Source organism: Chiloscyllium plagiosum, unplaced genomic scaffold, assembly GCF_037043375.1.
Source record: "Chiloscyllium plagiosum isolate Xiang-an unplaced genomic scaffold, Cpla_swu_hap1 HiC_scaffold_18, whole genome shotgun sequence".
In the NCBI taxonomy this organism is placed as follows: domain Eukaryota; kingdom Metazoa; phylum Chordata; class Chondrichthyes; order Orectolobiformes; family Hemiscylliidae; genus Chiloscyllium; species Chiloscyllium plagiosum.
Genome location: NW_028270156.1, coordinates 56,303,690 through 56,326,470, shown reverse-complemented (window position 1 = coordinate 56,326,470; position 22,781 = coordinate 56,303,690). Strand labels below are relative to the sequence as shown.

Below are 22,781 nucleotides of genomic sequence, written 5' to 3'. Positions count from 1 at the left end.
ATGGTTTGGGCCAGAGCTGATCTTTTTTGGTACTGTGGAGATAGAACATTACATGTTACTCTACCTCCAGATTGGTCTGGCACTTGTGCAATGGTCCGGCTAGGGGTACCCTTATTCCTCTTAGGAGAACGACAAATGGGAATAATTCCGCATATACGAACACGTAGGGATTTGTTTGATGTCAATTCTGGATCAACCACTTACATAGATGCAATAGGTGTTCCCCGTGGCGTACCTGATGAATATAAATTGGTGGACCAGATAGCAGCAGGATTTGAGAATCTTCCACTTATCAGTGCTCTATTCCCAGTCACGCCGAATAAAAACATTGACAGAATTAATTATGTACATTACAATGTACTCAGGCTAGCCAATAGAACTAGAGATGCGGTGGCGGGACTCTCTGAACAATTGGCAGCGACATCATTGATGACAGTACAAAATAGAATGGCCTTAGATATGTTGCTAGCAGAACAGGGGGGGAGTGTGCTCTATGTTTGGAGATCAATGTTATACGTTCATCCCAAACAATACGGCACCTGATGGTTCGGTAACCAGAGCCTTGGAGGGACTAAGAATCTTGTCTGAAGAAATGCATGAACATTCGGGTATTCACAACCCTCTAGGAGGATTGTTCGACTCATGGTTTGGGAAATGGAAAGGATTAATTGTGTCTGTGTTTCTGTCCCTCGTTGGTATGATCATTGTTTTAGTGTTGTGTGGATGTTGTTGCATCCCCTGCATTAGATCGTTGTTGAACCGAGTAATCATTACAGCTATTGAAGGGAAAGCTCCTCCGCCCTTCCAGATGTCACAGACGGAGATGGAAACCATGACTCTGGCAAGGAAGGTCGACTATGCATCGGAGACCGAAAGTAATGGATAAAATTGGTTTGTTGGTCTCATTTTCATGAGACCAAAAGGGGGACTTGTAAATATATGGCTGGCTGCCACTGTGAATAGACTCGATATTCGGAAGCCTTTGGAGATGCTCCATTATGCGCGTGTGCAGAGCTAGATCACATGGTGCTTCGCTCCGTTCCAAAGCGGGGTCACGTGATGCACTGCTTCACACGCCGGAGGCGTGCAGCGGGGTCACGTGATGCACTGCTTCGCGCGCTGTAGGCATGCAGCAGGGTCACGTGATGCATTGCTTCACGTGCCGGAGGCGTGCAGCGGGGTCACGTGATGCACTGCTTCACGCGCCGGAGGCGTGCAGCGGGGTCACGTGATGCACTGCTTCACGCGCCGGAGGCGTGCAGCGGGGTCACGTGATGCACTGCTTCACGCGCCGGAGGCGTGCAGCAGGGTCACGTGATACACTGCATCACGCGCCGGAGGCGTGCAGTGGGGTCACGTGACGCACTGTTTCACACGCCGGAGGCGTGCAGCGGGGTCACGTGATGAACTGTTTCACGCGCCGGAGGCATGCAGCGAGATCACGTGGTTCTCCATTTCGCGGGCAAAACAGGGTCACGTGGTACTCCGTTGCAAAACAAGGTCACGTGGTTCTTCGTTTCGCGGGCAAAGCGGGGTCACGTGGTACTCCGTTTCACGCGCAAAACAGGGTCACGTGGGGTCGAACATCCGGGAAACCAAGGAGGCGGAGAATGGAGTCAGATCAACAACCAATCAGAAGATAATCCCACCTTAGTGATTGCATGTTGCTTTTTATTATATAAAAAGACTGGGTCAGGGACAAGTGTGTGTATTTTTTCTGAACTGACACACTATATAGTTTGTCAGGGACAGAAAGGTCGAGACCCTAGCTCTATATGCTTTATCCACTTACTGCTAAAATAAACTTAAGTGTGAGACCGAATATCTTCTCCTATTGCTTCATTTAAAGTACACGCAGGACTTGGCTCACACATAGAAGAAAGTAAGTTGGTAGATTGAGCAAAAGTCCGACAGCAAGAATGCTGGTGCCTGTGACATACACATCCCACAAATGAATTAAAACAAAAACGTACTGACTCCAGAAGATGCTGTTAGTTCCAGAGGGCTGAAATCTGAGCGTTTAGAAATGATGTGTGAATCCTTTGCAACTTTTGTGATAAAAGATACCCTTTTTAAAGAAGTAATGTGGCGCATTACTCTGTCCAATCAATCCCTCAACATCTTTCGCACGAGACTCATCCTATTAATCTAAACTGATCTTGGATTATTTTGCTACCTGTTTTTTAAGGCAGAAATTACGTTAGCTTTCTTCCGGTCAATGGGAATCATCCCAGAGCAATGGATGATTAAAAATATAGGCCGAAGCTCCTAAATTTGTCCCTGGCAAGAAGCTGCTCTATTTTCAAGTTACGAATCCGAATTAAAATAATATGTTCATCTAATTTAATATTATTGAATTAATTAGTAACGAACGTAACCTCTTTTATGGCTTCTATGTGGTGATACTTACGGGCAGCAGATTTGCTTGGTCAATGGCCTTACTCAAAGAGGCATAAGTTCAAAGTAGTTCTGCATGTCCTTAGTTCTCGAGCAAATAAGTCTGACTGTGGCTAAATTTAAAAGTATTTTATGCAGACCAATAAATGGAACGATTGCATTCAACTGGAAATGTACTTGCAGTCCAATATTTATGTTAGGAGTGGTCGTTGCTTCGATTCCAGTCCAAATCCCAAAACAGTACGAGAAGGTTAATGATCAACGCACAAAAGCTATCTGTACAAAATGGGCGAAGCTGTCTATGTTCTACACTAGTTGAAAAGGAACGTGCGCTCTTTCTCAAGGGAGTGATGACGAACCGAGCCCCAGCCCCTCCGCGTGCAGCCCTTTCCTGTTAACGGCCGCATCAGGCCCGCGTCGCCATCACCGCGCGCGTGCCCACACACCGCCGATCCGCAGTTAGTGCAAGGGAAACCATCGAGGGAGAAGGTCAAATAGCGCCAAAAGTCAGGATAAAATACTGCGGAATAACAGGGTTAGCACTTAGGGGAGAGAAAAGTCACACGGTAGAGAGCAGGATTACACTGCGGGAGTGGATCAGACGCCTCGGGATCACGTTGAAGTGGGGAGTAGGGCGACACAGCGGAGGGTAGAGAGGTGTAGCAGCGTCAAACTCTGAGCGGGGGAAAGCAGAGCCTGGCACCTAGGGAAATAGCAACCTTTAATATTTGAGAGCCAAAGAATACAGTCAAGTGTTGAGAACAGCCTAGACTTGAGTTGAGAGAAGAGTGCACTTTTAAATCAGAGCAAAACCCACCATTTAAGGGAGAGTGCAGGCCAATTCTGAGAGGGGAGCTGGGTGGAGCCAGGCAATAAGGGGTTATTAAAGGCTTTTTGCTTAAAGGAAGTCAAACCTGGCATGTAGGGAGATTATCTGCTGACAACTAAGGGAGCAGACTACATGACTGAAGTAAAAGTGGAACCTCACAATGAGGAGAAAAATGAACATGACATTCAAGAGAGACAAAGTGCCAACATTTTGTCCAGCGTTAAAGGAAAAGTCAAATCCCGAATCAGGAAAGGAGCAAAACAAGCTATTAAATTGCGGAGGCTAAACAAGATAGCAAACTTAAAACAGCAGCCAATTTTAAGAATGGAAATAGAAGATTACTCGATGGTACATGAGCCATTTTTGTCAGTTTCAACAATTTAATTAATTTAGAAAAGACAGGGTGATTGGGATGACTGGTTGGTGCAGATGAGTTGGATGGAAGGGTATGTCTCTGTAGTGGAGTAGCATCGTTGGTAAAGGATGAATAAATGTAATCATAAAAATGATCTTGAGTTCAAAGCTGTAGAATCCATGTGGGTGAAGGTAAGAAATAAAAGGGAAAAAAGATACTGGTAGCAGTAATCTTATAGGCCCCCTAACACTAGCTATCTGGTGGAACAGAGACATAGAGCAATGCGGCATGGAAACTAACAAAAGACAACCAAAAAAAGAGTAAGAAAATAAACATGCAAGCAATATCAAGACAGATGTCCAGAGCATCTTTAAGTATATAAAAAGGAAGAGAAAAGCCAAATTGAAAATGGGCCAGTTAGATAATGAAGCTGGGGAAATAATAATGGGGAAGTAGGAAATGACAGAGGAGTTGAATGAATACTTTGCATCAGTCTTCACAGTAGAAGACATGAAGACTAAATATTCAAGGAGCAAAAAGAGCAGAGAAAATAAATATAATAGCTATCACTAGAGAAAAAAATGCTAGGGAAACCCAATGGGGCTGAAAACCAATAGGTCCCCTGGATTGAATGGGATGCAACCTAGGTTGTGTAAGGAAGTAGCTACAGAGATACTGATCTTCCAGGAATATTTCGATTCTGGAAAAATCTCAAGAGGACTGGAAAACTGCCAATGCAACATTATTATTTCAAAAGAGAAGACAAGAAAAGACAACCGTAGGCCAGTTAGCTTAATGTGTGTTATTGGGCAAATATAACAGCAGAGCATTTAGAAATACATAAAATGATTAAGTAGAGTCAGCATGGCATCATGAAGGAGAAATCATGCCTGTCATATCTACTAGAATTCTTTGAGGAGGTAATGAGTAGGATAGATAAAGGGAGAGCAGTGGATGTAATATATTTGGATTTTTAAAAGACATTTGATAGGGTACTACACCTTAAGCTTCTTAATAAGATAGGAGTCTATGGTGTTGAGGTGATATATTAGCATGGCTTGGCTAACTAATAGAAGACAGAAAATTGGGATAAGAGGGACATTTTCAGGATGGCAACCTGTAACTAGTGGTATGGCACAGGGATCAAATTATATGGTGACAATGATTTAAGTGTATATTAATGAATTAGATGAGGAAAGTAAATGTATTCTTGCTAAGTTTGTGGATGACACGAGAATAGGTGGGAAGGCAAATGGTGAAGATGACTCAAATAGTCTGCAGTGGGATATAGACATGTTAAGCAGATTTTTTGTTTGTATTTATTCATGGGATATAAGCATTTCTGGCTGGCTGGCCAATGTTTATTGCCCATCCCTAGTTTCCCTTGAGAAGGTGATGTTGAGCTGCCTTCTTGAACTGCTGCATTCTCCATTAACTCACAGTGCCATTAGGGAGGAACTTCCAGGATATTTATTCAGTAACAGTGAAGGAACAGCAATATATTTCCAAGTCAGGATGGTGAGTGGCTTGGAGGGCAACTTATAGGTAGTGGTGTTCCTATGTATTTGCTATCCTTTTGGTCATGAGTTTGGAAGGTGTGTCTGAGATTCTTTTGAGAATTTCTGCAGTGCATCTTGTACATAATCCACATTGCTGCTATTGAGCATCGATGGTGGAGGAGTGGATATTTGTGGATGTGGTGCCAGTCAAGAGGACAGCTTTCTACTGGCTGGTGTCGAGCTACTTGTGTTGTTAGAGTTGCACTCATCAGATACGTGGAGTGTATTCCATCACGCTCCTGACTTGTAGATGATGGACAGACTTTAGGGAGTCAGGAAGTGAGTTACTTGCTGCAGTATCACTCGCCTCTAACCTGCTGTTGTAGCCACTGTGTTTTTGTGATGGGTTCAGTTGAGTTTCATTCAATAGTAACCCCAAGGATGTTGGATAGTGAGGAATTCAGTGCTGGTCATACCATTGAATGATAAGATGCAGTGGTCAGATTGTCTCTTTTTTAGAGATGGTCATTTCCTGGCATTTGTGTGATGCAAATGTAACTTGCCCCTAGTCAGCCCAAGCCTGGATATTGTCCAGATTTTGTTGTATTTGAGCAAGGACTGCTTCAGTATCTAAGGAGTAATGAATTGTGCTGAACATTGCACAATAATTGTAAACTTCCCCACTGCTGACTTTAGAGAATAAATCATCGATGAAGCGGTTGAAGATGGTTGGAACTAGGTCACTATCCTGAGGAAATCCTGCAGAGATATCTTGGAGCTGACATGACTGACTGCCAATAACCACGACCATCTATGTGCTATTGTATGACTCCAATCAGCAGAGAGTTTGTTTCTCATACCCATTGATTCCAGTTTTGTTAGGGCTCCTTGATGCCATGCTGAGTCGAATGCAGCCTTAATGTCAAAGCTGTCACTCTCGGTTCACCCCTGGAATTCAGCCCTTTTGTCCATATTAGAACCAAGGCAGTAATTAGGTCAGGAGCAGAGTAGCTCTGGCAGAACACTTACTGGGCATCACTCAGCAGGTTATTGTTGAGCAGGTGCTGATTGATAGCACTGTTGATGCTACTTTACATCACTTATGATCGGGAGTAGACTGTGTGCTGGATTGGTAAAGTAACAAGTTTTTTTTAATATTCTTTATTTTTCTACAGTCTCTTTGGGAATTTAGAACAGTGGGGATGATGTTTAGGATAGTTAAATGTTCTTCCTGCAGAATGTGGGAGGTAAGGGTCACCACTGGTGTCCATGCTGACTTCATCTGTGGGAAGTGCACCAACTCCAGCTCCTCAAAACCTGCGTGAGGGAACTGAAGCTGGAGCTAGAGCTAGATAAACTTTGCGTCATTTGGGAGGCGGAGGGAGTTATTGCGAGGAGCTACAGGGAGGTAGTCACACCTCAGGTACAAGAAAAAGGCAGATGATTACTGTCTGGGAATGGAAAGGGAACTGGCAAGCAGTGCAGGGATTCCCTGTGGCTGTTCCCCTCAATAATCAGTATACCGTTTTTGATACTATTACGGGGGACAACTTACCGTGGTAAGCCATGGGGTACAGGTCTCTGGCACAGAGTCAGTCCCTGTTGCTCAGAAGGGAAGAAGGGAGATGAGCAGATCATTAGTCATTGGGGACTCCATAGTTAGGGGGACAGATAGGAGGTTCTGTGGGAACGAGAGAGACTCATTGTTGGTGTGTTGTCTCCCAGGTGCCAGTGTTCATAATGTCTTGGACTGTGTTTTCGGGATCCTCAAGGGGGAGGGGAAGCAGCCCCAAGTCGTGGTCCACATAGGTAGAAAAAGAGGTGGGAATTTAAGGCAGAAATTCAGGGAGTTAAGGTGGAAACTTAGTGCTAGAACAAACAGAGTTGTTATGTCTGGTTTGCTGCCCATGCCACGTGCTAGCAAGGCAAGGAATAAAGAGAGCGAGAAGTTGAACACGTGGCTACAGGGATAGTGCAGGATGGAGAGTTTTGGATACCTGGATAATTGGGGCTCAATCTGAGGGAGGTGGGACCTCTACAAACAGAATGGTCTACACCTGAACCAGAGGGGTACCAATAAGCTGGGGAGGGAAATTAGCTCTTCAGGAGGGTTTAAACTAATTCAGCAGGGAGATGGGGACCTAAATTGTAGTTCCAGTGTCCAGAGTGGTGAGGTCAGAAATATGGTTTTAAGGTCGCAAGAGTTCACTGGCAATCAGGAAGGTGGTTTGGAATGTGTCTACTTCAAAGAGGGGCGGTACGGTGGCACAGTGGTTAGCACTGCTGCCTCACAGCGCCAGAGACCCGGGTTCAATTCCTGCCTCAGGCGACTGACTGTGTGGAGTTTGCACGTTCTCCCCGTGTCTGCGTGGGTTTCCTCCGGGTGCTCCGGTTTCCTCCCACAGTCCAAAGATGTGCAGGTCAGGTGAATTGGCCATGGTAAATTGCCTGTAGTGTTAGGTTAGGGGTATGGGTGGGTTGCGCTTCGGCGGGTCGGTGTGGACTTGTTGGGCCGAAGGGCCTGTTTCCACTTTGTAATGTAATTAATTAAATTAATTAAACGCCAGGAACATCCAGAATAAGGTGGGTGAACTTACAGCATGGACTTCAATGTTGTGGTCATTTCGGAGACATTGATAGAGCAGGGACAGAAACGGTTGTTGTAGATTCCGGGATTTCGATGTTTTAGTAAGAACAGAGAAGATGGTAAAAGAGGGTAGAGTGTGTGGCACTGTTAGTTAAGGACAGTATAACAGTAGCAGAAAGGACATTTGAGGTACTGTGGGCTGAGATTAGAAACAGGAAAGGAGATTTCACCCTGTTGGGAGGTTTCTTTTGGTGTCCGAAAAGTTCCAGAGATGTAGAGGAAAGGATAGCAAAAATAATTCTGGATAGGAGTGAGAATAGCAGGATAGTTGTTATGGGGTCTTTAACTTTCCAGATATTGACTGGAAATACTATAGTTCGAGTACTTTAGTTGGGTCAGTTTTTGTCCAACGTGTGCAGGATGGTTTCATGGCACAGTATGTAGACAGGCCAACAAGGGGCGAGGTCACATTGGATTTGTTACTAGGTAATGAACCTGGCCAGGTGTTAGCTTTGACGGTATGTGAGCACTTTGTTGATAGTGACCATGTTTCGGTTATGTTTACTTTAGCGATGGAAAGAGACAGGTATATAATGCAGTGCAAGAGTTATTGCTGGGGGAAAGGTAATTATGATGTGGTTGGGCAAGATTTAGGATGCTTAGGATGGGGAAGGAAACTACAGGGGATGGGCACAATTGAAATGTGGAGCCTTATCTAAGGAACAGCTACTGTGTGTCTTTAATAAGTATGTACCTGTCAGGCAGGGAAGAAGTGGTCAAGCAAGGAAGCTGTGGTTTATTGAAGAAATTGAATCTCCTGTCAAGAGGAAGAAGAAGGCTTATGTTAGGAAGAAATGTGAAGGCTCATTTAGGGTGCCTGAGAGTTATAAGTTAGCCAGGAAAGACCTAAAGAGAGAGCTAAGAAGAGCCAGGAGGGGACATGAGAAGTTGTTGGCAGGTAGGATCAAGGAAAACTCTAAAGTTTTCTGTAGGTATATCAGGAATAAAAGAATGACTAGAGTAAGATTAGGGCCAATCAAGGATAGTAGTGCAAAGTTCTGTGTGGGGTTCGAGGAGTTAGGGGAAACACTAAATGAATATTTTTCGCCAGTATTCACATTGGAAAAAGACAATGTTGTTGGAGAGAATACTGAGATATAGGCTTCTAGACTAGATGGGAATGATGTTCGCAAGGAGGAGGTGTTAGCAATTCTGGAAAATGTGAAAATAGATAAGTCTCCTGGGACAGATGGTATTTATCCTAGGATTCTCTGGGAAGCCAGGGAGGAAATTGCAGAACCTTTGGTTTTGATCTTTACATTGTCATTGTCTACAGGAATAGTGCCAGAAGACTGGAGGATAGTGAATGTGGTCTGCTTGTTCAAGAAGTGGTATAGAGACAACTCTGGTAATTATAGACCAGTGAGCCTTACTTCGGTTGTGGGTAACATGTTGGAAAATGTAAGAGATAGGATTTATTATCATCTAGAGAGGAACAAGTTGATTAAGGGTGGTCAACACAGTTTTGTGAAGGGTAGGTCGTGCCTCACAAACCTTATTGAGTTCTTTGAGATGGTGACCAAACAGGTGGATGAGGGTAAAGCAGTTGATGTGGTGTATATGGATTTCTGTAAGGCGTTTGATAAGCTTCCCCACAGTAGGCTATTGCACAAAATATGAAGCCATGGGATTGAGGGTGATTTAACAGTTTGGATCAGAAATTGGCTAGCTGAAAGAAAACAGGGTGGTGGCTGATGGGAAATGTTCATCCTGGAGTTCAGTTACTAGTGGCATACCACAAGGATCTGTTTTGGGGCAACTGCTGTTTGTCATTTTTATAAATGACCTAGATGACGATGTAGATGGATTTGCGGATGACGCTAAGATCAGTGGAGTTGTGGATAGTGATAAAGGATGTTGCAGGTTACAGAGGGACATAGATAACCTCAGAGCTGGGCTGAGAGGTGGCAAATGGAGTTTAATGTGGAAAAGTCTGTGGTGATTCACTTTGGAAGGACCCTAAGGAATACAGAGTACTGGGTTAATGGTAAGATTCTTGGTAGTGTAAATGAGCAGAGGGATCTTGGTGTCGAGGTGCGTGGATCCCTGAAAGTTGTCACTCAGGTTGATAGGGTTGTTAAGAAGGCATACAGTGTGTTAGCTTTTATTGGTAGAGGGATTGAGTTTCAGAGCCATGAGGTCATGCTGCAGTTGTACAAAACTCTGGTGCAGCTGCACTTGGAGTATTGTATACAGTGCTGTTCACCGCATGAGAGGAAGGATGTGGAAGCTTTGGAGAGGCTTCAGAGGAGATTTACTAGGATGTTGCCTGGTATGGAGGGAAAGTCTTATGAGGAAAGGCTGAGGAACCTGAGGCTGTTTTTGTTAGAGAGAAGGTTGAGACTTGACAGTTGAGACATACAAGATAATCAGAGGGCTAGATAGGGTGGACAGCGAGAGCCTTTTTCCTTGGGTGGTGATGGCTAGTATGAGGGGATATAGCTTTAGATTGAGGGGTGATAGATATAGGACAAATGTCAGTGGTAGTTTCTTTTCTCAGAGAATAGAAGGGGCGTGGAACGCACTGCCTGCAACAGTAGTTGACTCAACAACTTTAAGGACATTTAAATGGTCATTGGATAGACATATAGATGAAAATGGAATAGTGTAGGATAGATGGGTTTCAGATTGGTTCCACAGATCAGCGCAAAGTCGAGGATCGAAGGGCCTGTACTGCGCTATAATGTTCTGTGTTCTATTGATGGGGAAGTAATTGGCCAGGTTAAACTTATCCTGCTTTTATGTATAGGACATACTTGCGAAATTTTCCACATAGTCGGGTAGATGCCAGTGTTTTAATTGTCCTGGAAGAGCTTGGCTATGGGAGCGGCAAATTCTGGAACATGAGTCTTCAGTACTATTTTTGACATGTTTTTTGGGCCCATTGTCTTTGATCAACTGGTGTTTTCAATCATTTCTTGATGTCACATGGAGTGAATCAGATTTCCTGAAAACTGGTATCTGTAATGCTGGAGATCACTGGAGGAGGCTGAGATGGATCATCCACTTTGTGTTTCTGGCTGAAGCTTGCTCCGAATGCTTCAGCCTTATGTTTTGCACTGATATACTGGGCCCCTCCATCATAAGTGTATTTGTGGAGTCTCCTACTCCAATGAATTCTTTAATTATTCACATGATTCATGACTGCATGTGGCAGGACTTTAGAGCTTTGATCTGATCAGTTGTTTGTAGGCTGCTTAGCTGTTCGTATCACTTGCTGCTTCTGCTGTTTGCTACGCAAGTAGTCCTGTTTGGTATCTTCACCAGGTTCATAGTGTCATAGAGATATACAACATGGAAACAAACACTTTAGTCCAACTCGTCCATGCTGACCAGTGAACCTAACTTAATTTAGTTCCATTTGCCAGCACTTGCACATATCCCTCTAAACTCTTCCTATTTATATATCTATCCAGATGCCTTTTAAATGTTGTAATTGTACTAGCCTCCACCACTTCCTCTGGCAATTCATTCTATACATGCACCACCCTTTGCGTGAAAAAGTTGTCCCTTAGTTCCCTTTTAAATCTTTCCCCCTCAACCTAAATCTATACCCTCTAGTTCTCGACTCTCCCACCCTTGTCTAGTTGTCCTGTCCATGCCCCTCATAATTTTATAAACCTCTATAAGGTCAGTCCTCAGCTCCGACGCTCCAAGGAAAACAGCCCCAGCCTATTCAGCCTTTCCCTGTAGCTCAAACTCTCCAACTGTGGCAACATCCTTCTAAATCTTTTCTGAACCTTTCAAGTTTCACAACATCCTTCCAGTAGGAAGGAGACCAGAAATGCACACAATATTCCAAAAATGGTCTATGCCTGCTGCTGCTCCTGGCGTCTCCTCCAGCGCTGTCTATTGAACTAGGGTTGATCCCTTGCTTAACAGTAATGATTGAGTCAAGAGTCAAGTGTGGCTTTATTTGTCATTTCTATCATATACAACTGATACAGTGAAAAAAACGAGACAGCGTTCCTCCAGGAGCAAGGTGCTACTTGGACAGCACAAACTACACGGTTATACGCAGGGCAGTATAAAATGCATAAGAAGTGCAAAATATAAAAGACAGCACAGTAATACCTTTCACATCAAGACAACAGGCACAGTGGTGTACAAATTCAGATGGAATAGAGTCTGATTATACAGTGTTAAGGAGCCTGATGGCCTGGGGGAAGAAACAGTCGCACAATCTGGCTGTGAGAGATTGAATACTCTGGTATCTCTGCCAGATGGCAGGAGGGAGAAGAGCCTTTCGGATGCAGCATGTGGTGTAAATGTCTGTTATGGAGGGAAGAGAGACCCCGATGATCCTCTCAGATGTCCTCACTATCCGATGTAGGGTCTTACGATCTGAGATGTTGCTACTCCCGAACCATGCAATGATGCAGCAGCTCAGGGTGCTCTCAATGAACTCTGTAGAATGTGAGGATGGAGTGGGGGCTGTTGGGAAATGGGCTTTCCTCAACCTATGCAGAAAGTAGAGAAGCTGCTGGGCTCTCTTAGCTATGGAGCTGGTATTGAGGCACCAGGCTCCATGCCCTCCTGAAGTCAACAACCATCTCTTTCGTTTTGTCCACATTCAGAGACAGGTTGTTGGCTGTGCACTGGTCCGTTAGCTGCTGTACCTCCTCTCTGTATGCTGACTCGTTGTTCCTGCTAATGAGACCCATTACAGTCATGTCATCAGCGAACTTAATAATATGATTCGAGCTGTGCATCGCTGCACAGTCATGTTTCAGCAGGGTGAACAACAGTGGGTTGAGCACACAGCCCTTGAGGTCCCCGTGTTCAGTGTGATGGTATTGGAGATGCTGTTCCCAATCTGGACCAACTGAGGTCTCCCAGTCAGGAAGTCCAGGATCCATTTATAAAGAGTATGAGGTTGCAGATTATGCTGGAGTATAATTCTTCTGCTCATAATAGCCCAGTGTCTCATGGATGCCCAGTCTTGAGTTGTTAGATTTGTTTGAATTCACTGGACAGTTTTCTATATTGTTGGGTAGATGCCAGTATTATAGCTGTACCAGAATAGTTTGTTTAGGTGTGCACAAAAAGAAGTTGCTGGAAAACTCAGCAGGTCTGGCAGTTGTGAAGAGAAATCAAAGTTAATGTTTCAGGACAGGGACAGTGAAGAAGGTTACCTCAGATTACAACAGGATCTTGACCAGATGGGCCAATGGGCAGAGAAGTGGCAGATGGAGTTTAATTTAGATAAATGCGAGTTGCTGTATTTTGGGAAAGCAAATCTTAGCAGGACTTATACACTTAATGGTAAGGTCCTAGAGAGTGTTGCTGAACAAAGAGAGCTTGGAGTGCAGGTTCATAGCTCCTTGAAAGTGGAGTCGCAGGTAGATAGGATAGTGAAGAAGGCGGTTGGTCTGCTTTCTTTTATTGGTCGGAGTATTGAGTACAGGAGTTGGGGGGGTCATGTTGCAGCTGTACAGGACATTGGTTAGGCCACTTTTGGAATATTGCATGCAATTCTGGTCTCCTTCCTATCGGAAAGATATTGTGAAACTTGAAAGGGTTCAGAAAAGATTTACAAGGATGTTGCCTGGGTTGGAGGATTTGAACTATAGGGAGAGGCTGAACAGGCTGTGGGGCTGTTTTCTCTGGGGCGTCGGAGGCTGAGGGGTGACCTTATTTATAGAGGTTTACAAAATTATGAGGGGCATGGATAGGATAAATAGGCAAAGTCTTTTCCTGGGGTCAGGGAGTCCAGAACTAGAGGGCATATGTTTAGGGTGAGAGGGGAAAGATATAAAAGGGACCTAAGGGGCAACCTTTTCACACAGAGGGTGGTATGTGTATGGAATGAGCTGCTAGAGGAAGTGGTGGAGGCTGGTACAATTGCAACAATTAAGAAGCATTTGGATGGGTATATGAATAGGAAGGGTTTGGAGGGATATGGGCCAGGTGCTGGCAGGTGGGACTAGTTTGGGTTGGGATATCTGGTCGGCATGGACGGGTTGGACCGAAGGGTCTGTTTCCATGCTGTACATCTCTATGACTCTATGACAGGTGACCCTTCCTGTGATTTCTCTTCACAGATGCTGCCATACCTGCTGAGATTTTCCTGCAACCTCTATTTTTGTTTCTGATTTACAGCAACCACAGTTCTTTCAGTTTTTGTGTCGAGGTGCAGCAACTTCCGGGTCCATTGCCTTTGCCCAAGCTGTTTCTCTGTCATGTGGATTTAATTGGGTTGGTTGGACACTGGAACCTGATGCTGATGATGCATTATCCACATGGCACTTCTGACTGAAGATTCTTACAAATGTTTCAGCTATAACTTTTGTATTGGTCATTGTGGATGGGGATATTTGTGGAGCCTCTTCTTTCTTTGAGTTGTTCAATAGTCCTTTACAGTTCACAATTGGATGTGGCAAGGTTGCAAAGTTTGTATCTGTTCTGCTGTGGAATCCTTCAGCAGACTTGCAGCATATACTGTTTGGCATAAACTAGAAGAAATAACAAGCACAACAAAATGAAGATGAAATGGCAGAAAACCAAATTTCACTTTATTAAAACTGCCAAGCAGTTGCACAAGTTGATGAGAGGCAGCCAGGATACAAACCTTCAGTGCCCTCAGCAAGAGTGAGCTCATGTGGCAAATTGGACCTGCATAAAGCAATGGTCACCTAGATCAGATATACTGTCGCAGTGGCATATGCATATTGGCACAGAGAAACTGTCCCTTCGCTGCAAGTGGCCGCACAGGAAGACGTGAACTCTGTCTGCATAGATCACAGCACACCATCAACGGAAATAGAACAATAAAAATTATGATGAGTGACATGGAAACAACATTTCCTGCAAAAAAGTATGAACAATGAATGACGACAAATGTACATACATACCACTAAGAGATTGGCATAATTTGAAAGACTGTATGTGGAACACACATGGACTGGGAGAATAACAAATTGTTAATGCAGCTAGCCATAGTTGTGTGCATAGTGGATAACATGGGTAGCTCACATTATAAACGATAATGCATGCATATTTTTGAAATGTTTTCCATGAAAAGGAGACTACTTGGCTTTGAGATGGACTGCTGCACTTATGTGCCTTTAGGCTTGCAGTAGTCATATGAATTATACTGTGAGGCACTCACTGCGGGCATCTATCTTATAGCCAATTTAATAAAGAGTACAAAATAGATTGTGGTCCTGTGAATTCAACTGCTGCTAAGGACTTCATGTGAACTGGGTTGGGACAAAAGCCCTAGCAAAATATAACTACACCTCAGAAATAAGATTTTAAAATGAGAGCATTGTAGGAGTAAACAGCATCAATGCTGGGAACCTAACAATAGAAGAATCAGGCAAAAAAAATTAATGGACAAACTAAAGCAAGGAATAAGGATAGTGCAAAGACAATTTAAATTTTATATTCAATAGAGAGAGGAATGACAAGTAAAGCTATTAATTTTGTGGTTGTGGTGCCATAGTCTTACCAGACCATAGGGGCTGCTCTCAGGTGGTGATTTAACCCGAGGGTATAAATGAGAAATAAAAGGTAAAAACAATTTAAACTAATGCAGAGCAAAATAAAATGCACGAATTAGAGGCGACATTTGTAGAAGGATCTACATGTTATTGAGGTGACTGAAATATGACAGCAAGGCAGGATTGGCAAGTAAATTGTTGCAATATTGTGTAATATTGTTGTAAGTGGGCTTGGTAGTGTGGCCGAGTGGTCTAAGGCGCTCGACTCAAATTCCAGTCTCAGTTGAGGCGTGGGTTCGTATCCCACCACTGCCTGTGATCACGTCATTCTGGCGGACGGTGGCACAGTGGTTAGCACTGCTGCCTCACAGCGCCAGAGACCCGGGTTCAATTCCCGTTTCAGGCGACTCTGTGTGGAGTTTGCACATTCTCCCCATGTCTGCATGGGTTTCCTCCAGGTGCTCCGGTTTCCTCCCACAATCCAAAAAATAATGTGCAGGTTAGCTGAATTGGCCATGCTAAATTGCCCGTAGTGTTAGGTGAAGGGGTAAATGTAGGGGAATGGGTCTGGGTGGGTTGCGCTTCGGCAGATCGGTGTGGACTTGTTGGGCCGAAGAGCCTGTTTCCATACTGTAAGTAATCTAATCTAATATGCGGCATATTTTAGAAGTAAAATAAAGGAAAGGTGGATGGTGGAGTAGCTGTAGTAATTGAAGATAACATCCCAGATCTTCTGTCTGGAAGACAATTGTTATAGCAGTGGAAAGAGAAGCTATTTGTCAGGACCATGCAAAAACCCTAATGCAGCTGTCTGTTCAAGAGTTGCCGAGTTAGTTGAATTTACCCAGTTTTGGGAATCGTCTAGAAAAGTCATCGACTTTTAGAGTCTGAAATTTTGGATGGTTCTGTCATATTTAATAATTACTCAGAAAATGTTAGAGGAATGAAAAATTATTCAACTCCTTAATTGAGAATTAAACTAATTCGCAACTCTCAACTCACTACTGAATCTCTAACTACCCATTTTGACCCCTACTGGACATTCACCCCCACTGTGACCCTTATTCACCAGTGCCCCCTCACCTTCAGACTCCCCAGACATATGACATCTCTTTCTTTCCTCCTCCAGTTCTGACAACAATCCCTGATACTGCTCCTGACACTGACTCAGCCCACAAACCCCCTCCGGTTCAACAGCATTTGCCAGCACCACCCATGCATCAGATTTGACCTGACCATCCTTCCTCCCTGCCATTTACTAACCTACTATCTACCACTACCAGTCTGCCACACTACCTCCTTACATACCTCATTGATTTTACATATCTACCCAACCTATTCTCTAGAAATGATTACTTAACTTTGAGTTCAGACGAATGAGAGGGGATCTCATAGAAACTTATAAAATTCTAACAGGACTAGACAGGGTAGATGCATGAAGGATTAGATTAGTTTTTTTAGATTAGATTACTTACAGTGTGGAAACAGGCCCTTCGGCCAAACAAGTCTACACCGACCCTCTGAAGAGCAACCCATCTTTGGACTGTGGGAGGAAACTGGAGCACCCGGAGGAAACCCACGCAGACATGGGGAGAATGTGCAAACTCTACACAGACAGTTGCCCGAAGCGGGAATTAAACCCAGGTCTCTGGCGCCATGAGGCAGTGCGTCCGTAGAGGGGTCACAGCCTGAGGTTTTGAGGTGGATCATTTAGGATGGAGATGTGATATTTCTTAACCCAAAGTGTGGTGAGGGTGTGGAATTCATTACTGCAGGAAATAGTTGATGCCAAAACATTGAATGTATTCAAGAGGCAGCTAGATGTAGTACTTGGGGCAAATGGAATCAGAAGTTATGGGGAAAAAACAGGAGAAAACTGTTGAGTTGGCTGATCAGCCATGATTGTAATGAATGGTGGAGCAGGCTCAAAGGGCCAAATGGCCTCTTCCCCCCATCTTTTGTGTTTCTATGAATATTAAATAAGGAAAATAAATTATACTTAGAATTATTAAGAACAATGACATTACATTTTTTAAACAATATAAAAGTGATCACACCTACAATTAATAGAAACAGCGCAAAATCTTTAAAAGGAATTTTACTGTACTTACCTTTCTATTTTAATCTCTGTACATCATGTTGTTGCCCTTAAAGGGCATTTCTAGGTACTCTGGCATCATGGGGAGGGGGGTTGGTGGTGGCCTTCCCTTCCTTATGTATTGTCAAGGCCTAGGCAAAAGGCTATAATGGAGGTATCAGGGAACAACCAAGTTTGAAAGTCTCGGGAAGGGTCACTGGACTCAAAAAGCTAACTCGGCTTTCACTCTATGGTTGCTGAGTTTCTCCAGCAATTTCCTGTCTCTCCAGATCTTCAACATCTGCAGTTCTTTGTTTTATTTTACAACACTGGTTCTGGTCATTGTTACAAACCAAAGCAGACAGAAGTCAGAAAGCATCTCATACTGATAACAACATTCTAATATTCAAGTCTAAGAACAAGAATGATGTAAGTAGGACAAAGATTAAGATAATTGATTGGAATACAGCAACCTCTGAGGAAATGAGGGTGGAATTAATAAAAATAAACAGAGTAAAATCAAGAAAAATAAGGGGCTGGATAATGCACTAGGGGCGAACTTTCCATACCAAATCTAAGTTACAAGGATGAGCCCAAAGTGGCAATAGGATATGATCCTTACTTGTGCATTAATTATTAGTTTTAGGACTTTAATTGGACCATAAGTGGGCAGTCCACTCAGAAACTCCCCTGCCACTCATAAAATCAAAAAAATTATGTGGATAGTCCAGGAGCAGACACATCATCACAATTTATGATCCACCTGCCTGTTTTCACGGCCACAGATGATCTGTAAAATTCAGTCCATTAAGATGGAAATCTTTAAAAAGATAATCAGTAGAGTTTGAGGGAAATGTATTTTTCTAAAACTAGAACATAGAAAGCCAGCTATGGGGAACCAGAAATGAATAAAGAGTTGTAGCTAAATTAATTCTAAATAAAGGATATACACAATATACTGAGATTCTAAAGAAGAATGGAACAAAATGGAATGCAAAGAACTTGGGAAAGAAGTTTTCAAAAACACATGAAAAACAATGAAAATTTACAGCATTGGTTATCAAGGAATAAAAAAAATCTTTTAGATGCACATAAACAATAGAGGGAAAGTTGAAGTAGGGTTAGCGCACTAGGAGTATGCAGGACAAACCAATAGGTAATGACAGAAAAATGACAGAAGCATTAAATATCTACATTGCTTCAGTTTTAACTGGAGAAGGTAAAATTGTTAATTCACTAAAGCTGAGAAAGAATATTAATACATTTGTGATACAAAGGAAGAAGTGATTGACAACTAGATGAAATACTGGTTGGAGTAATATTTAGGCTTACACTCTTAAGATAGCTATGGAAGTAATAGGAGAAGTGGAGCTTGTTCTCAGGTTGATCTCTTTGTTCTCAACATCCCATAGTGTTCTAGTGAAGTTCAGTATATGTTCAAAGAATAGCACATTCCCTATCAGTTAAGCACTTTACAGGCAGCCGAACTTAACATTGAGTTCCAACAGTTTCACATTGTCCTCTCTACTCAGTTTTGTTCCTCTTTTTAGGTTCAGTATTTTCTTCGACATTTCCCTTATTTTTGATTGTATGTTATTTTTAATTTTTACTTAGGTTACTAATTATTCTTTCTAGACACGTTTTCTTTCTGTGTTTGTGCCATCATCAATCTGTTTGGCTTTGATCTATCAACAGATTTTTTTTCTCTTTTGATCTCTCCTGTCTTTCCTTTTATCACAGACCTTCACTCTTATTCTTTCCTATGCCCCTCCCTCCATTTTATTTGCTTAAAACACACTACAGTTCTAACATTTTCCAATTCTGATGGAAGACCATTGCCCAGAAGTGTTAATTCTATTTTTCTGTCGACAGATGTTATTTCATTTGCTAAGTATTCCCAGCATTTTTATTTTTACTTAAGGTTTCCTGCATTTGAAGTATTTTGCTTTTTTATCTGATTTCTTTGTTACAAGTATGTGAGCATAATGCCATCGAACCATTTGTTTATTTACAGAATGATGAACTAATTTACGCAGTAGCCAACTCTGAAAGTGAAATTCTGGTGCCTGAAAATGAAGAATTACTGGTAATCTGAACAAATGCGAAAGTATAGTAATCAATACTTTAACCACACACTGTTGAATAGAGGGTGTATGCTCATTTGCTCGAGCTCCTTTATTAAATACTTCAAATTATGTTAAAATGTAGGTTAGGAGAAGAAAATAGGTTCTCTCTATACTGCTAATCAAACAACTCCCTTGGAGGATACAGCTATTGATTGAACAGGTACCAGTCAAAAGGAAGCTGCTGAATATAATATAAAGCTTTATTTAATTAAATCATGCACAGCATGGATTAGAATCTGGGTCTTCAAGCCTTTCTGTATGCATTTCCCAAATTATCTTATTATTCTTCAGCTTTTATAGTCATAGACTCATACAGCACGGAAACAGACCCAGTCCATGGAACCAGTCCATGCCACACATAATCACTAAACTAGTCCCACCTGCCTGCTCCGGGCCAATATCCCTCTAAACCTTTCCTATTCATGAACTTATCCAAATGTGTTTTAAATGTTGTAATTGTACCCAAATCCACCACTTTCTCAGGAAGTTCATTCCACACGTAAACCACATTTTGTAAAAAGAAAATTTGTTCCTCACGTCTTTTTAGAATCTTTTACCTCTCACATTAAAAATGTGCCCCCTAGTTCTGAAATCCCTCAATCGAGGGGAAAGACACCTACCATTAATTCTATCTATAGCCCTCATTATTTTATAAACTTATATAAGGTCACCTCTCAACCCCTTACACTCCAGTGATAAAGATTATATTAGATTCCCTACAATATGGAAACAGCCGTTTGGCACTACATAGAGTCATAGAGATGTACAGCATGGAAACAGACCCTTCGGTCCAACCTGTCCATGCCGACCAGATATCCCAACCCAATCTAGTCCCATCTGCCAGCACCCGGCCCATATCCCTCCAAACCCTTCCTATTCATATACCCATCCAAATGCCTCTTAAATGTTGCAATTGTACCAGCCTCCACCACTTCCTCTGGCAGCTCATTCCATACCCATACCACCCTCTGTGTGAAAAGGTTGCCCCTTAGGTCTCTTGTTTATCTTTCCCCTCTCACCCTAAACCTATGCCCTCCAGTTCTGGACACCCCGACCCCAGGTAAAAAACTTTACCTATTTACCCTATCCATGCCCCTCATAATTTTGTAAATCTCTATAAATAAGGTCACCCCTCAGCCTCCGACGCTCCAGGGAAAACAGCCTCAGCCTGTTCAGCCTCTCCCTGTAGCTCAAATCCTCCAACCCAGGCAACATCCTTGTAAATCTTTTCTGAACCCTTTCAAGTTTCATAACATCTTTCCGATAGAAAGGAGACCAGAATTGCACGCAATAATCCAACAGTGGCCTGACCAATGTCCTGTACAGCTGCAACATGACCTCCCAACTCCTGTACTCAATACTCTGACCAATAAAGGAAAGCATACCAAATGCCTTCTTCACTATCCTATCTACCTGCAACTCCACTTTCAAGGAGCTATGAACTGCTCTCAAGCTCTCTTTGTTCAGCAACAGTACCCAGGACCTTACCATTAAGTGCATAAGTCCTGCTAGGATTTCCTTTCCCAAAATGGAGCACCTCGCATTTATCTGAATTAAACTCCATCTGCCACTTCTCTGCCCATTGGCCCATCTGGTCAAGATCCTGTTGTAATCTGAGTAACCCTCTTCGCTGTCCACTATACCTCCAATTTTGGTGTCATCTGCAAACTTACTAAATGTACCTCTTATGCTTGCATCCAAATCATTTATGTAAATGACAAAAAGTAGAGGACCCAGCACCGATCCTTGTGGCACTCCACTGGTCACAGGCCTCCAGTCTGAAAAACAACCCTCCACCACCTCCTTCTGTCTTTTACCTTTGAGACTAATCGGCCCTCGCCTTTCCAAATACATGTACATCCTGTCCCTCAGGATTCCCTCCAACAACTTGCCCACCACCGACGTCAGGCTCACCGGTCTATAGTTCCCTGGCTTGTCCTTACCGCCCTTCTTAAACAGTGGCACCACGTTTGCCAACCTCCAGTCTTCTGGCACGTCATCTGTGACTATCGATGATACAAATATCTCAGCAAGAGGCCCAGCAATCACTTCTCTGGCTTCCCACAGAGTTCTCGGGTACACCTGATCAGGTCCTGGGGATTTATCCACCTTTACCCGTTTCAAGATATCCAGCACTTCCTCCTCTGTAATCTGGACATTTTGTAAGATGTCACCATCTATTTCCCTACAGTCTATATCTTCCATATCCTTTTCCACAGTAAATACTGATGCAAAATACTCATTTAGTGTCTCCCCCATTTTCTGTGGCACCACACAAAGGCCGCCTTGCTGATCTTTGAGGGGCCCTATTCTGTCCCTAGTTACCCTTTTGTCCTTAATGTATTTGTAAAAACCCTTTGGATTCTCCTTAATTCTATTTGCCAAAGCTATGCCATATCCCCTTTTTGCCCTCCTGATTTCCCTCGAAAGGACACTCCTACTTCCTTTATACTCATCTAAGGATTCACTCGATCTATCCTGTCTGTACCTGACATATGCTTCCTTCTTTTTCTTAACCAAACCCTTAATTTCTTTAGTCGTCCAGCATTCCCTATACCTACCAGCCTTTCCTTTCACCCTGACAGGAATATACTTTCTCTGGATTCTCATTATCTCAATTTTGAAGGCTTCCTATTTTCCAGCCATCCCTTTACCTGCGAACATCTGCCTCCAATCAGCTTTCGAAAGTTCTTGTCGAATACCGTCAAAATTGGCCTTTCTCCAATTTAGAACTACAACTTTTAGATCTAGTCTATCCTTTTCCATCACGTTTTAAAACTAAGAGAATTATGGTCGCTGGCTCCAAAGTGCTCCCCTACTGACACCTCAGTCACTTCCCCTGCCTTGTTTCCCAAGAGTAGGTCAAGTTTTGCACCTTCTCTAGTTGGTACATCCACACATTGAATCAGAAAATTGTCTTGTACGCACTTAACAAATTCCTCTCCATCTAAACCTTTAACACAATGGCAGTCCCAGTCGATGTTTGGAAAGTTAAAATCCCCTACCATAACCACCCTATTATTCTTACAGATAGCTGAGATCTCCTTACAAGTTAGTTTCTCAATTTCCCTCTGACTATTAGGGGGTCTACAATCCCAATAAGGGTATCATCCCTTTCTTATTTCTCAGTTTCACCCAAATAACTTCCCTGGATGTATTTCCAGGAATATCCTCCCTCAGCACAGCTGTAATGCTATCCCTTATCAAAAATGCCACTCCTCTTTCTCTCTTGCCTCCCTTTCTATCCTTCCTGTAGCATTTATATCCTGGAACATTAAGCTGCCAGTCCTACCCATCCCTGAGCCATGTTTCTGTAATTGCTATGATATCCCAGTCCCATGTTGCTAACCATGCCCTGAGTTCAGCTACCTTCCCTGTTAGGCTCCTTGCATTGAAATAAATGCAG

General features: G+C 43.0%; 1 protein-coding gene and 1 long non-coding RNA gene across 2 annotated transcripts in view; one reads left to right on the top strand and one right to left on the bottom strand.

Annotated features, from left to right (window-relative positions):
• LOC122557908 (uncharacterized) overlaps positions 1–2,548 on the bottom strand; it is a 44,278-nt gene extending 41,730 nt beyond the window's left edge. The window contains exon 1 of the long non-coding RNA XR_015760197.1: positions 2,411–2,548. This is a non-coding gene — a long non-coding RNA (uncharacterized LOC122557908). The remainder of the gene's footprint in view (positions 1–2,410) is intronic.
• Positions 1–22,781, top strand: part of ano9b (anoctamin 9b) — a 208,235-nt gene that overhangs the window by 10,729 nt on the left and 174,725 nt on the right. The window contains exon 2 of the mRNA XM_087996676.1: positions 19,264–19,335. The gene's annotated coding sequence lies outside the window, so the exon portion shown is untranslated. The remainder of the gene's footprint in view (positions 1–19,263; positions 19,336–22,781) is intronic.